The sequence below is a fragment of the Lampris incognitus genome, chromosome 15, assembly GCF_029633865.1.
Source record: "Lampris incognitus isolate fLamInc1 chromosome 15, fLamInc1.hap2, whole genome shotgun sequence".
Taxonomy (NCBI): Eukaryota; Metazoa; Chordata; class Actinopteri; order Lampriformes; family Lampridae; genus Lampris; species Lampris incognitus.
This window is the reverse complement of record NC_079225.1, coordinates 24,437,581-24,454,614: the sequence shown is the minus strand read 5'-3', so window position 1 is coordinate 24,454,614 and position 17,034 is coordinate 24,437,581. Positions and strand designations below refer to the sequence as shown.

Below are 17,034 nucleotides of genomic sequence, written 5' to 3'. Positions count from 1 at the left end.
GCAGTCACTGGGCAGCAGGAGGGGAGACACCCTGGACAGGCCTCCAGTCCATCACATGGCAGTTAAAACTAATACACTTTTGTAATATATTATTTTGTAAAATTCTATATATACTCAGATCAGCCAAAACATTATAACCATTGACAGGTACGTGAATAACATTGATTACCTCGTTACAATGGCACCTGTCAAGGGGCGGGATATATTAGGCAGCAAGTGAACAGTCAGTTCTTGAAGCTGATGTGTTGAAAACAGGAAAAATGGGCACGGGTAAGGACCTGAGCAACTTTGACAAGGCCAAATTGTGATGGCTAGATGATTGGGTCAGAGCGTTTCCAAAACGACAAGTCTTGTGGGGTGTTCCAGATAGGCAGTGGCCAGTACCTACCAAAAGTGGTCCAAGAAAAGACAACCACTGAACTGGCAACAGGGCCATGGGCGCCCAAGGCTCATTGATGCGCATGGGGAGCGAAGGCTAGCCCATCTGGTCTGATTCCACAGAAGAGCTACTGTAGCTCAAATTGCTGAAAAAGTTAATGCTGGTTATGATATAGACAGCTGTCAGCTTGCCGTGTATGGGGCTGAGTAGCAGCAGACCGGTTAGAGTGCCCATGATGACCCCAGTCTACCTCCGAAAGCATCTACAATGGGCACGAGTGTCAGAACTGGACCATGGAGCAATGGAAAAAAGTGGCCTGGTCTGATGAATCACGTTTTATTTTACATCATGTGGATGGCCGGGTGCGTGTGTGTCATTTACCTGGGGAAGAGATGGCACCAGGATGCCCTATGGGGTGAAGGCAAGCCGGCAGAGGCAGTGTGATGCTCTGGGCAATGTTCTGCTGGGAAACCTTGGGTCCTGGCATTGATGTGGATGTTAATCTGGCACATGCCACCTTCCTTAACATTGTTGCACACCAGGTACCGTGGCAACGGTATTCCCTGATGGCAGTGGCCTCTTCCAGCAGGATAATGCGCCCTACCACACTGCAAAAATTGTTCAGGAATGGTTTGAGGAACATGACAAAGAATTCAAGTTGTTGCCTAGGCCTCCAAATTCCCCAGATCTCAATCTGATCGAGCATCTGTGGGATGTGCTGGAATAACAAGCCTGATCCATGGAGGCCCCACCTCACAACTTACAGGACTTAAAGGATCTGCTGCTAACGTCTTGGTGCCAGATACCAGAGGACACCTTCAGAGGTCTTGTGGAGTCCATGCTTCGACGGGTCAGAGCTGTTTTGGCAGCATGAGGGGCACCTACACAATATTGGACAGGTTTTTTTTAAAATTTATTTCTGATTCTTCCCTTTTTCTCCCCATTTAGTGGCCAACCGATCCCTATTTTAGTTCAAACACCCACCCTCGTACTGCATGCGTTCACCAACTGCATCTCTCTGGCCGGCGGTCTCGAAGGAGACGCCTCGCCACTTTCGTGACAAGGCGAATCCAGGCCAAACCATTGCTTTTTCCCACACACCCAGAGACGCATGTGACGAACACAAGCCGACTCCGCCCCCCTCCCAAAGACAACATTGCCAATTATTGCTGCTCCATCGAGTCCGGCCATAGTCAGATCTGACGAGACCGGGTCACGAACCCTGGTCCCCAGTGGGCAACTGCATCAACACAAAGCCGATGCTTAGACCACTACACCACCGCGGACTGGACAGGTGGTTTTAACGTTTTGGCTGATTGGTGTGTGTGTGTGTGTGTGTGTGTGTGTGTGTGTGTGTGTGTGTGTGTGTGTGTGTGGGTGTGTATACGTATGTATAATCCAGTGAGTCAAGTAAATTCTTTATGAGACAGTACAAGCCTGTTTCATGCCATCTCATAAAGAATTTACTTGACTCATTGGATTATTTTGCTTCTTATTTGTTGAGCACTTTCCCTACCGTTGAGTGTTGCTTTTAACAAAGTTAATTTATATATTATATATAAATTTAGCACAAAAAGTAAGGAAATGTATGTTTGGTAGATTATTTCTTTGTTGTAACAATGCTTCTTGGCAATAAATCTTATATCAGGCACCTGATTGTCAGCACCTAGGGTACCAGAAGCTCAAAACAAGTCAATAGCAGCAGCAAAATAAGCTGTTTGGCATTGGCAGAGAAGATTTGGCAAATTTTTCATGGGCGCAACCCACATACTCAGCTTTGCTGCTCATCGCACAAATGCATGTTCCTTACAAATGAGGCACCATTTAAAAGGGAAATAAACAGGCTTTCCAACGGTATAAGATTTATTGCCAAGAAGCATTGTTACAACAAAGAAATAATCTACCAAACACAAATTTCCTTACTTTTTGTGCCAAGTATATATATATATATATGTGTGTGTGTGTGTATATATATATATACATATATATAAAACTTTGTTAAAAGTTATATATATATATATACACATACACACACACGCTTCTCCCTCTTGTAGCCCCTCCGTCCCATCCACCCCTGTATGTTTGTGCTATGTTTATCTGCTGTCTTGTGTCACCCCGTTTATTGTAAAGCAACTTTGAGTATTAGAAAAGTGCTATATAAGATTGATTTATTATATATATATATAAAACTTCATTAAATGAAACCTTCAATGATAGGGAAAGTGCGCAACAAACAAGGAGCAAAATAATCCATAGATTATATACATACATACATACATACATACATACATACATACATACATACATACATACATACATACATTCACACACACACACACACACACACACACTATATATATATATATATATATATATATATATATATATATATATATATACACACACACACACACACAAATATATGTGCATATATCAACAATTGCTTATGTATGTAGAGAAAAAATGCAACAATGTTCAAAATGATGTGACCCAGGTTATTTTCCATCTTTGAAAATGAAGGTTTTGGAAAAGAAGAAATCACTGCAGGGATTATGTAGTTTTTAAGATTGAAAGCCAACAAATCATGCAAGTGAACAGGATGAAAATAAGGAAGATACAAGTCAAATGCTGAGACTGATCAGAGTATACATATACATTTGAGCATACCAACATAACCCACAAACTCCGAAATAAAAATGTAGAGCTGATTAAAAAGCATCCTGTTTGTTTGAACAACAGCTCAGCTCGTTTGTGTCTGTGGTGGTACATTGGAAAGGATATCTAACTGGGTTGTCTTGCCGTCAGGGCCAATTCAGCAGGAAGGAGTTTTACATTGTTAAAAAAATATGGGAAGACAGGCTTTGTGAAAGCGCACGTGATGGTCTGTACACATGTTTTTCTATCGAGGTCATAAAATGACAGCTCTCCTTTGTCAAAATCAAACTGCACTCGGATCTTGGTGGGGAAGGAATCTTCACATATGAGTTTTGAGTCACCTTCTGGAGTTCGTTCCCTGAGAAATCCAGTACAAGCACACATGTAGATACCCCATTCCTTTGTATAACCACAACGCTTAGTTTTAGCAGCCACACCAACAGCCCAAAACTGTCCACCCACTTCTACAGTCCAGACGTGTCTCCCAGAGCTAAATCCTGTAGATCCAAGGACCATTGAGGATCCGGCCCTCTCTGGGTTTTCAGGGAGTTGCTGAGCTCTATCACCCTGTGTTGCACTAGTCAAGTCCTGTGATATTATCAAGGCTCTGCTTGCAGTGTTGGGGTCCAGGACGACAGAGGCTAGATGGAAAAGATTTTAGTTACAATGGTGTTTCTTTGAGTTTGTTAGCTGTCAGATTCCTAAATGGATGGCACAATGTGGACAAATTAACTTCACAGGTTGCTTTCACTACCTGTGAAGGTAGCGAAAGGTATTTTACGTTACCTGTAAAATACCTTCAAGGAATTGAATGTGAGCCAGCGAAAAACAATGACAACGGCAAACGACAGCAAAATGACGTGAAGTGAGAATGTGTAAATCTGCCGTTACTTACTGCATTGAATTATTTGCTTCATCTTTGCCCAAACATTGAATGGCAGGTTTCCCAGGTGTTTCGGTTCATCGATCAACGCCCCCCATGAGGTGTTTGGCTCTGGAGGTGTCGACTGGACTCTGTGAACATTTTCCGAGGAAGTCAGCCCACCTCAAGGAGCAGCTCTGATCTCAAAGAGTGAAACAAGCAGGATGCACAGGAGACACAACTACCTCGCCATTGTGGACTTGAAATTCTGTACAGTCAGAGAAAATCGGGGTCACAAATCAATAACTCTCCCTTTGTCCAACGGTTACATTTAAAAGTGCAAAATGATTTAAATGTTTTACCAGCATGAACGAGACATCTTTGGCTCTCAGTTGCTCATCTACAGTTTTGATGGTGTTTGAGAGTGAGGAGATCAACGTGGTCAAATTCGCAGTCTTGATCTTCATCGTCTGACTTTTCTGCGTCGTCTCCTTCCTCGGCGCATCAATTCTTGTGGCTTCCTCTGCTCGTAGGAACTGGTAAAGCATCTTGAAGACTTGATTTATTCTTGTCTGTCTGCTGGGCCTGGAGCTTGAGAAATAAAATGAAATTCACTATTTAAAGCAGAGCAGTTATGATATGGTAGAGTCATGGGAAATAATGTGTTGTATTCCAGCCGGCGTTAAACATCCATTATACACATTTGATGCCCGGCTCTTTGTAAAGGGTAGCAGATAATCCAAATGATTCACCATAGATAAAGTTGTATAGTGTTCAGCGTTCAGAGCGCGACAATAATAAGAGTTGACACAGTTCTGGAGAAAGAAAACAACGGGTACATCCACGGCACCTGTGACTCTGACTTACTTGGATGTGGCTGGCCATTTGATCACAGTCGAGTTTCTCCCTTGAAAATTTTCCCAGTTTGCTTCTTAGGTGCATCAGCGCCACCTGAAGCTTGGCCTGCAATGATATCACGCATGCATCACCGAAGAAAGACTTTTCTCTGCTACGTAAACTTTGCAGACACAACTATGAAGAATGGATATCAAAACCTATTTTCTGAAATAGTATCTAGCATGATAGCACTAGCAGATGCTGACTTGCTTTCTGGCCACTTTTTTTTTGAACTCAGAAGAACGCCTCCAACCTTATGGTCTTCTGCAGCTTCATCGATGGGCACGACATTATGTTCCTTGTGTTTTTTGGCGTCCCTGCAGACCACACAGATGGGCTGTTGATCGTCCAGACAAAACAGTTTGAGTTTCTCACTGTGCAAACTGCATAGTTCATCCGGCCCTGCTGAAGCTCTCTGGCTCCTCTCCTGTCTCAGGTTGTCGGACAGGTTTTCAGCGCCAGGTTACGAGGAGGCTGGCCCATCGGAAATATTTCCTTACAGACGGGACATGTCTGTGTCCCGCTCTGTCTCCACCATTCCTGGAGACAATCTTTACAGAAGCTGTGGCCGCACAGCAAAACTGCGGGGTCCTTGAAAATGTCACAGCACACCGGGCAGGTGCAGTCGGAAAGAGATGAGTTGGAAGCTATTCTGTGTGGTTGTTGTTTCTCCCCCTCCCCCTCCCCCCACGTCTCCACCGCTGCCGTTCTCCTCCTTTTTCGAAGTCAAGGAGCAGAGCACGTTTACTTTCACTTTCAACGACTCGCTCTTGTGTGGCGATCCAGGGCTCAGCTTCAGCAGTGCGTCAAGCTGCCTAACCTACAAATAAGTGACCTGTTGTGGATTATCTTCCCTATTTTCCAATATCACGAGAAACTGTAAGTGCAGAGCTGTAGGTTATTTCCTGATTTTGCTTTTTTTTTGCTTTTTTTTAGCATATCCCGTAATAAAAAGGGGCGGAGCCCCCCTATGCCCCTCGTGACAGGAAATGTCGTGAGTCCTCTGCTATTAGGATCTGATTTACTTTGCGTTGTGGAAATTGGCTGCGTTTAAGGCACGGAGACACATCTTTCGGGAATGCTATCAGCATCAAACGAGCCGGTCTTGGGTTACATTTGATTACATTGTTTTGTGCTAAAATCCATGTAAAAGCAGGGTATCAATGTTTCAATGACATGACGTAGTATGTGTACGCCAAGCTTTAGATGATGCGTCTATGGTGTGCAGATGGACAGCCAGCCAGCCAGCCAGCCAGCCAGACAGATAGATAGATAGATAGATAGATAGATAGATAGATAGATAGATAGATAGATAGATAGATAGATAGATAGATAGATTGTTCCTCACTTTAAATTACACTTCATTGCCTTGAAGACACACTCAAAGCCTCTTCTTTTGCAGCCTCCTCTCACACCCTCTACTTTCTCCTCCCGCACACATGCGCGAGGTACACAGCAGCGAGAGCAACAAGTGATTTGCCCCCTGACCGCAGGAGCAGAAATATCAGAGGCAAAATGTCTTAACATGACAGCATACACCACCATGTGGCCGGCTGATGTGTCTACTCTACGTATACTCCTTACACCTCTCTCTATCGCTCTCTCTTTTCTCTCTCTTCTTTCTCTCCTCGCTCTCTCTTCTGTCTCTCTCTCTCACGCACACACACGCCACAATAAACATGCACTAAGTCTTAGCGTCCTTTCTCACTATTTTTCTCTCCTCTGTCAGTAAACCAAAGAAAAACACCACAAACAACTCACCAAAACAACCCTGTAAATATAAAATAAACCCCGTTTTCGGAGCATCCACCCCTACAGTGAAGACCCCCCCCCCATCACTAGAGAGCTGAAAGCTTCAGCTGTAGATTTGTAGAATTCAAATGTTTCATCGCTGCGAGGCCGGGAAAGCTCAAAACAACGAAGAATAGAAAGCAGCTCCGAATAAAAAAAAAGAAAAGAAAAGCGTAACACTTCCAGCCAAAGTGTCAGCCTGGCCAGCAAGAACTGGCAGTCCCTAATGTTGCATATGTTGGAAAATGATATCAAAATAACAACAACGTTTTCCTCAAGGTTGTTCTCTTTTCCTGCAAAACTCGTGTCAGAGTTGCTGTTCGAATTTCAGACTGAGCCACCATCCCAAGCCAAATCATAGAACAGAATAGAACAGAACAGAACAGAACTGAATAGAATAGAACATTTGGGGCACATTCTCAACAATATGCAGAAATATAAGATTCAGTTTTGGCTTGGTTTAAGGCTGACAAGGGTTTGAAAAGGTTACGGTGTCATTAAGGTGTCGAGTATCAAATCGACGCTCCCTCCACATCTCCCCTCGCAGCCGTCGCGTTAAGGGCTTGTACCGAGTGAGCCAAGGCATGTAACACGTATTATGTTAATGTCTCACACGTACGTAATTGGCCGTCCCCCCATACTTTCCCCAGGCTGGTTTGAGCCCGGGCTAAACCGGGGCCCGGGACAGCGGCTAGGAGGTATAGACTGTTCCTGCGCTAAACTATTACGTCGATAACAGTAAAACATTCGGTCTACATAAAGCCAAAGGGGTTTTGGATCTGGCCACGGTAGCCTCCCCGGGGAGGTGCCGTAAAACCGGCCCAAGCCACTATTAGGTGGAGGGAGAGGGGAATAAATGCAGGACTCAAGCTGCGGGAGTAGGAGAGGGAGAAGGAGTGCAGCTGATGGTAAACTAATTTTGTTGGCCGAAATTTCAGGCCCCCCCCCCCCGTCCCCTTCTGCATATGTACACACATCCGCACGTGCACGCGCACGTGCACGTGGCACCGGCCCCCTCTCCAACACACACGGACAGAACACATAGCACCCGTTTATGTTGGACACACACACACACACACACACACACACACACACACACACACACACACACACACACACACACTTTGTACCTCACTTGCACACACGAGTGAAGACTCCCTTAGTACACCCAAAATGGGACTGTCACAGAACAAAGTTTCGATTTTTTTTCTCTCTCTGTCTCTCGCACACACTCTTGAGTCTTTCCATCCCATCCCCGTCCATCCCCGTACACACACTTGATCACTTCCTCGCCAAGCGAGGCATATGCTCCATCATTTGCCTTGAGGGACAAAAGACCGGGAATGAATTCAGCTTGACCCTGTAGCACTTCTCTCCAAAAATCTGTTATATTCATAAACATCCCACACCTCCTCTCTGTACTCCTTTCTCACATGCGCACACACGCGCACGCACACACACGCACACACACACACCACATCTAAACTATAAAGACAAGAGAACAAGGAATTTTAGTCAATCTTTTAATAAATAGATACGGCTGTTTAAGAAGTCCTAGATGCAATCATGGCCACATTAAGACCATCTATAAGTCATGGCGTCATCAATTTGTATGTAATTTGATTAAAGATTGCTTCATTGCGTCATTTTTATCTTTCTTTCTTTCTTTCTTTCTTTTTTTTGGATTTCCCCCCATTTTTCTCCCCAACTGTATCCGGCCAATTACCCCACTCTTCCGAGCCGTCTCGGGCGCTGCTCCACCCCCTCTGCTGATCCGGGGAGGGCTGCAGACTATCACGTGCCTCCTCCGATACATGTGGAGTCGCCAGCCGCTTCTTTTTACCTGACAGTGAGGAGTTTCACCAGGGGGACGTAGCGCGTGAGAGGATCACGCTATCCCCCCCCAGCAACAGGCGCCCCGACCAACCAGAGGAGGCGCTAGTGCAGGGACCAGGACACATACCCACATCCGGTTTCCCACCCGTAGACACCGCCAATTGTGTGTGTAGGGACGCCCGACCAAGCTGGAGGTAACACGGGGATTCGAACCAGCGATCCCCGTGTTGGTTGGTTGGCCCCGGAATAGACCACCACGCCACCCGGATGGGCGCCCTTCATTCTCATCTTTCTGTCATTCAAATATGTCGAATTGTTATACTTCAGCTTATATCAAAATGAGATGCGTTTCGTGCACTACGATTAGTTTTAGAGTGTACTGTACTCGGCCTGGAAATAACATCATTTTAATGAGTCACAGTTGGCACTATTTTACAAGCAAGGTCCTTCAAGTCTACAACATTTTGCTGTATCGTGAGTTGAGTTTGTCCTGCCATGCCACCAACCACTTTCTCAGAGTATAACTCCGTTTTTCTTTTTCTCTTTCCAGATAGGATGCATGCCTTACATACAGCCCCATAACAGTAACAAGTGGTGGAGGAACACACACACACACACGCAATTTGTACCTGAGGAGCAGGTTCATTGTAGGCTTTGGTTTTATAGTGTGGTGGTGTGTTGCGTAGCTGGGTTTAGCCCCTCTCTCACTCTTCGTCACCAGACACTAATAAAGAGGCGGTGAGAAAAGCACCGGTGGTAAGTGTAACCGGAGCAGCAGCCACTCTGCAGGACATTAGAGGAATTTACGACGTGTTAAATGTTTCCTTTGTTCTTTCCTGTGGCGGCTTGCTCCGGCAATTAGGGAATGCAGCAGCCGGCAATGAGTTCATTATCATTTTCTCCCCCACGTCTCTCTCTCCCCCTCTCTCTGTCTCCATGTCTCCCCGTTTATCTCTCTCACTCTGTCACCCTCACTGTCTGTCCATCTATCTATCGATCGATCGATCTATCTATCTATCTATCTATCTATCTATCTATCTATCTATCTATCTATCTATCTATCTATCTATCTATCTATCTATCTATCTATCTATCTATCTATCTATCTATCTATCTATCTATCTATCTATCTATCTATCTATCTATCCACCCCTCTATCTATCTATCTATCTATCTATCTATCTATCTATCTATCTATCTATCTATCTATCTATCTATCTATCTATCTATCTATCTATCTATCTATCTATCTATCTATCTATCTATCTATCTATCTATCAGGGATCTTATCATCCATTTCTGTCTCAGAAGGCAGTATATCAGAACCTGTTTGAAATTAATTCATTTAAAATTAAAATACTTTATGTATTTTCTTATCTTGCAGCTTGTGGCACCTTTCAGTAACTATTGGTTTGCAATCTATATTATTCTGTAGAAAGACAAAAAACATAAACAAGGTGGTGCCAAAAACTTAATTGTGATTGACTGACTGACTGACTGATTGATCGATCCATTTCTTCCTTCCTCTTTTCCAGACCTCCATCATTCTGCCATTCAGTTATTTCACAGTTAAGGGAAAAAAAATCTGTTTCTGGAAGAAAGAAGTTGAGCTTCAACACAGCTTTTCACTCTACTATAAAGTATTGAAGTTAACCAGTAAAACAACAAACAAAAACAAAAACAGAAAAAAAACCCATGCAGTTGCATTAACACCTGTTTGCTATGATGAGCAACACCGAATATAATCCTCATCTTCGATGCATCAGGATCCTAGTTATCAGCAGATTATTCTACAGTCTCTTTTCTTGTTGAATAATTCAGCTCTTTAAATGTAAAAACCCCAAACCCATTTTGGCACTTCGCTAAAGTCTAAAATGCCAGCGCACGTTGTTTCTGTGCGCACAGGCCCCAAAATAAACCCCATGCACCATTCCATTTGGGAAACCAATTTAGGATGGAGGGTGGGGGCAAGAAAGGGGATAGAAGAGAGGGAGAAAAAGGGAGTGGGTTGGCTGAAGTAATAATCATAAATCACCTCTGAAATGCTGCCATGTCACATGCCAGACCCCGCCACTAATGACCAGGCCCATCTTTCACCGGGTATTTTTATCTGTGTACCCTGACACTCGTCTTCTGAAAGGGTCCTCTCGTTTTACGTCGTCAGCACCTCAGCCCGGCCTGAGCACAAGTTCCTCGCATATCTATTAATACCGCCCAGCTAAATGGCATTTTCTCTCCCCCGACCCCCTTCCCGCCTGGCAAGAGCCAGGAGCTCTGTGACTTGGCAAAGGGACTCAGAGTCCTAGGCTGCTAAACATCTTTGGGTTGAGCCCCCACCCCAACATCGCCCCGACGGGAGAACAGCTGGCTAAAAAAATAGATCCACCTGCCACTGTCTTAGAGTTCCAGAATAGCTTTTATTTGATTAAAACTCAAAATTGCCCACACAAGCGCTACAGTCGTTGAGCAGAAAGTAGCCGGAGGTGGAGACGCGGTTTCTACATGCGGGTCTTCCACGACGAGGAGTCCACCTGTGTGTAGGCGTTCTTACATAGTGGGCAAGATAAACGCATCGCACAAGCGAGCAAACAAACAAACACTGTGTTCAATCGTGTACCCATACGCACACACATACACACACACACACACACACACACACACACACACACACACACACACACACACATGCACACACACATGCACACAAAAACCACACTTCCGTTATCCAGAATGTTCTGCCAAGTTTTTTAAGCTTGCTGACATGCAGCACTAGAGACTGCAGGTCAGCGACAGCTTCCTGCTATTTCGGGCTCCGTCACAGCTTGAGGCTTTCATTTATTCTGGCCCAATGTGTCAATCACTGAGCAACGGGGCCCGAGGCCCGAGGCCAGAGCCTTCCGGGCCGAGCAACCGAGAGCCGTGAAGACAGACAGGGTTAGGTCTTGCTCTTACAGATGCCGTGGAGAAAAGGGGAAAGGACAAACTCAAAGTACACTTTGGAGTTAATTGCTGTCTGTGTACAGTCTTCCTGCAAATCACCGTCATCGGCAATCTCATTCATAGCTTCTTTTTTTTCCCGGTTGCTCCCAATAAATCCGCTTCCCCTCGTCCAATTACCTTAGATATTAGCTGGACGGACTGGGAAGCTCATGTTGGATGAGGATCTGAAGACATCTTCACCAGGCTTGTTAGATAAACAGGAATAGTGAATGCCCATTGGTGATATCATGTCACAGATGCATTCTCGGTTGACAAAGAATAGAATGAGTGGTCTGTCTCTGTCTCTCTTTCTCTCGCTTTCTGTCAGTGTCCGGCTACTGTTTCCAATGCCAGTGTCTGTGTTAAAGCCATGCCAAGTGGTTGAATTCGACCCCCCCCCCCAACATGCTGCCAAAACACTCTCATACACGCACACAGAAGCAAATTGGTCAGCTTGTGATGCCATGCCTTGCTTGACATGGCCTCACATGTTGGTGCCGATGCCAGAGTAGGGTCTGGATCCTACGCTGGCCAGCATGTTGGACGGCTGAGTGAATCGAGTAATTAAAAACGAGAGAAGGGGCAATCGAGGCCACATGATGTCATGAAAGTGTGTGATTTTGGGTCTGCCATGTCAGGGGTCATCTTTCTGCTAAATGCTAAATGTTACTAGCCAAAGAGGCCGTTGCAATCACGACAACAAATTCATTTTTTCTATTTTCTTTTTTACTTTTAAGTGTGTTTATTTTTGTTTGTTTTTTCTTGTGTGTGTCTACATGCTAGTCTTGGCACGTCAACAGCTCTGAGTATGTATTCATGTGAGTCATCTTGTGTGTATGTGTACAAATCTAAAAAGTGCTCCATTTCCTGCGTGTTAGCATGTTAGCATGTTAGCATTCTGTCTCTCGTCCTCATTTCATGTCAGTCTCCCCCAAACTCCGCTTCCTTACATCTTGATTTGGTACTTATTGTTTCCTGTATTTCCTTAATTTGCAAGTGATTAAATACTGTTATACATGGTAAATGTGCTGATGTTTCTCACTTTAATATTTAACTTTAGTATTTTTGTTTTAATTCTGTAATTTATTTGGGCTACTGTCTTGGCCAGGCCACATTTGAGAAAGGCACAAATGAAAAATAAAATAAAAAAATCCCATGTTAAAATAAAGGATAATAAACAAATACTTACCAACAACCAAGAATCAGATACAGAAGCTGATGCCATCATCATTAGCCCAAATGCATGACCGCACGGTAAAGGAGCGCTGCTTCAAACCCACTCCAGGACTGAAGCTGGACTGAGAAACCGAACGCCATGATAATAAACATAAGTTGGCTCCAAGGCCGTATCTGTCATGGATGTGGGCCAGCGTGGAACAGTGATACCCGACATAACTTCCAACAGGATTGTTTTTAACGTGTGGCATGTTTTTTTGTGACATCTCAAAAATTGTCTGTGTATGTTTATGTCATATGTTTATGACTCGTAATGTTTCCACTTTTCATGCTGTGTTGGTTGAAGAATTTTATGTACAATTAATTGACACAATTAATTGTGTCAATTGTGTCAATTAATTGATTCTAAGAATGTAATTATAATGCTCTTAACTGAGCCTACACAAAGTGACACAAAATACTCCTCTTGTTTCTGGAAACATTGGAAAAAAATGTCTGTATAGCTTTTAATCATTGTGGACTTGTCAACCTGCTGATTTTAGCTATATTTTTGTGTTCTTGCTCTGTGTTGTATTTCTTTGTTGTTGTCTTTAATATGGACCTACCTTTGTGTCTGAATAAGGTAAGATTTGATGTGTTTGCCTGTGTTTGTTTGCACGCGTGTGTGTGTGCATGCATGCGTTCGTGTGTGTGTGTGTGTGTGTGTGAATTTGTTTGCAGGTGCATGCACGTGGTTACATGTGTTTGTGTGTGCATGTGTACATGTGTATGTGTATGTGCATTTGTAATTACATGTATTTGTGTTTGTGTGCATGTGCAGGAGTGTAAATCTTACACTCTTATATGTTTCAGAATGAGAAGAGTTGACTCATCCAAACAACCAAGGCAATGTTTAGGAACGGGAAGGCCAAAGAGGATACCCGCACACTAGAAATTAACACTCCCAAATACTTTACCTAATGCAATATTTCAGAGCTTTTCATATATTCCTTCTTAGTTTGTTTGTTTTTTTATCTTGCACCTAAATTTTCATTGGGCTGGATGTGCACACAAAATCCTTCTTCTTTTTTCTTTTTTGTTGCTCATAATATTTGTGAACAACCTAGGCTATAATGACCTCTAATTACTGGCAACATATCCTCTCATACATTCAGCACTACAGTATCTTCCAATGTCTTGAGAGACAGAGGTATAATTGTGTGAAAGAAAATTTGTTTGACAAGCATTGGATGGTACTGTATAACACACAGACAGTGTGTAGGCTGGTTGGCTGGTCGCTAAAATAAGGTTGATGTGTTTTAGATGCAAAGAAACTTACACTATTGCTCAATAAACATAGCTCAACAAATCTCCTAAAATGAACGATAACCCATATTTGACTGATAACCTCAGCAAGGTGCTGTGTGACTGAGTAAATGTGTGATTGTGTGACGTTGTTGTGCAGCTCTTCTTTGCAACCTTTGCAACTTTTTCATGAACAAAATTCTGATTCTGAAAAAAAAGCAGCTCTGCCTTGAAAATGTGATTTATTTTTCACTCTGGCTTGATGTACCTGTTAGACAAAGGAAGTCAAAATGGGGGGGGGGGGGTTACACTGAAGACACATTTGGAGAACAAGTAAATAAATAATAAACGAAACGCTATCGCTCATTTGTCATGTGCATCTTGTTCTCCATAGTGGTTGAATAACTAAAGCAGTGTGCACGTCATACAGGTCACACTATTAATAACAATGTCATTTTGGTATCCCCCTACCCAACTCTCCCTTCTGTACCCCCATTACTGCTTTGGACCCGTGCCCCGTTAGTGTACGCATGGCAGCTGGACGCATGCGCGCTGCGCAACGATCAACACGGTCGCTCGGGTCGGTCTTCAATAATGTAGTTGGGTGTAATGCGACATTATAGCCTGGCGCTCTAACGTGGACCGCGACCGGGAAAATAACGCTTTCCGCCCCCCCGCAGGAGTGAGCGGTCGGTTCGGCGGAACCGGGTCTTGTAATTTTTTGCGCACTTGTCCGAAACTAACTTTGCGAACTTGTTTTTGGCCTCTCGCGCTGGCGGTGACCAGCGGGTGAGGTGTTGTGATCTGATCAGTGACAGCCTGCGGACAGCAGAGCGAGCTGTGCAGCCTGTGCTCCGCTTTTCGTGTCACTCTCTCTCTCTCTCTCTCTCTCTCTCTCTCTCTCTCTCTCTCTCTCTCTCTCTCTCTCTCTCTCTCTCTCTCTCTCTCTCTCTCTCTCTCTCTCTCTCGCTCTTATTTTTTATTTTTTTTGTCTCTCAACTTCATTTTATCATGAACACTTGCAAGGACTGAGAAGAAAATCTGGAAGGCTATATTTTGGAGAAGGGGACATTTTTTTGTTTTTTTTTGTTTTTTGTTTTTTTTTTAATCCAAGGGTATGTTTCTACTTTTTCCATTGCAGTCACCGAGAATGTACAGTCTTATTCTGCCAGATAGAGGGAGGTTAACCTACTCTGCTTCTCTGTTATATGGAGGGTGTAGGGGCAGTTTTTCGAGTTTCGAGACTATAACAATACGTGTATTGCAATTGTGACGGGCCGTGTGAAAGTAAATGATAAATTTATTTTTTGTATTTATTTTTTCATTTTGCAGTCTGCTCCAAATGAAAATAAGATCTCAGCTTCGAAGTTATACACCGTTTTCTTTGGGCCTATGTGCGGTTTACGTCATAATATTACAACCTTCCACAGAGGGAAGATTTTCACAAGCCAATATTGGTACGAACCGCCTACATTTGTGTAGCTTATAACGCTGTCAACTGTACAATGGACTGACTATGACATGTTTTAAAGCAATGCCTACATCCAGGTCCGAATCAATTAGCCTTGTTGCGTTATTGTGTCCCGGCCCGTCCGACATCGGGACGTGCGTACACACGCAGGTTGATCGGTGCGGGCAAAGCGCGCTCACGTCCGTCACGCAGGCCGCGCTTCCTCGCGGGTCTCCGCGTCCCACGTGGAGTTTGTGTTTATAGTATCTGATATGTAGGAAGTGGGAATCTCATACCCGCGCCACGCCAAGCCGGAGCTGCGCGAGCTTGAATGGCCCTGGCCATTGGCCTGCCCCTAACAACATGACGAGTTAACGTGCCGACTTTAAAATCTGATAGGCCCCAATGCACCGTAATCCATACAGGTTAGATTTCACACCCAGGACTCATAGTCAACCAACCGACACGCATTAATGCCCGAGACGTGACGGGTTTTGATTTGTTGAGGTTTCCCGTTTTACATGCGGTTATTGTTCTCGGCTTTAATTTGTTGTTGCTATATTTAAATTAACAATCCCAACTCGGCAGGTGACATGAGGTGTGAGTGTTGTGGCCAAGACCCATATTATTATTGTTTATGCGGGAAATATTATGCCCCACTGTGGGACATGAACAATTTCCCCCGTGTTATTATTATTATTATTATTATTATTAACTCATCCTAATTTCAGTCTACAAGAAAAGACAAATTATTTTTGGCCAGGATAATTGTGCAGCTTCACTTTTAAGATAAAAGACTAGTATTTTAGTCATCATTTTAAAAAATGATGCCATAATCGCTTTGGTTTTAGAGTTGAAATTTAACATAAATGAACATTTAAAAATTGATTGGCTATTTATTTCAGTCCAGCTATAGAAAAAATAATTATTATCATTATCATTGATATTATTGTTATTATTATTATCATTTCTCTCTTTAGTCTTACAAAGACAATTATGCTTAAATTGAATTCGACCTGCAGATGTGTATTGTTTGACTAACGCACTTTTCCATCACATTCAACAGTAATATTTCCCATGAACAGTTTCATGGTAATAGTGATCTGTGAAGAGGGTTTAATCCTTGCTTCATCGGAGTCGTCCTCAAATCGATAATCTGTCTTGGAAAGATCGCAGTCGTCGATCGTTTCTGACCGGAACTGAGTAATGTGACGCGTGTTCCGCCTTGCAGCCTGCGCGTGCGGCGGTGCGGAGCCTACCGCGGTGCATGGTGGGTGGACGCGAGCGGTGTTGATGGGTGACGTGCGGTTTGTCCAACACTCTCCTCTCTTCGGCTTTTACGGCATGAAATTGCCGCCGTGTAGATACGCAATTCACTCTCTAAGCTTCCGCACCCACCCGTGGCCGTGTCCCACACGCCTTTCTACTCCCCATGTCGCAGCCAGGCGGGGGGGGGGGGATAGAAATCTCGCTTTTGGGATTGGGACGGAAATGGCAGGCGTATTGATTCGCAGGTGTCAGGTCACCATTTCACGGTTTGGAGGCCATGGCTATGAAGACAATAAAATGTGGAGGGGGAGACTGAACAACTATCAGATAGTACAGGGAGCCCTGCTAAGGCTGATTCTGTCCTCCACAAAGGTGATGGGGGGGGGGCAAATCAATTCGCCTGAGAGACGCATTATTGTCTTCGGTTTCAGGCGAGGAGGAACTGAACGCTATGAA

The 17,034-nt window shown here is 44.0% G+C and overlaps 1 pseudogene; it reads right to left on the bottom strand.

The window, feature by feature from the left end:
* Positions 1 to 2,783: 2,783 nt before the first annotated feature.
* On the bottom strand, positions 2,784 to 5,862 carry LOC130124823 (E3 ubiquitin-protein ligase TRIM35-like; annotated as a pseudogene).
* Between the last annotated feature and the right edge of the window lie 11,172 nt (positions 5,863 to 17,034).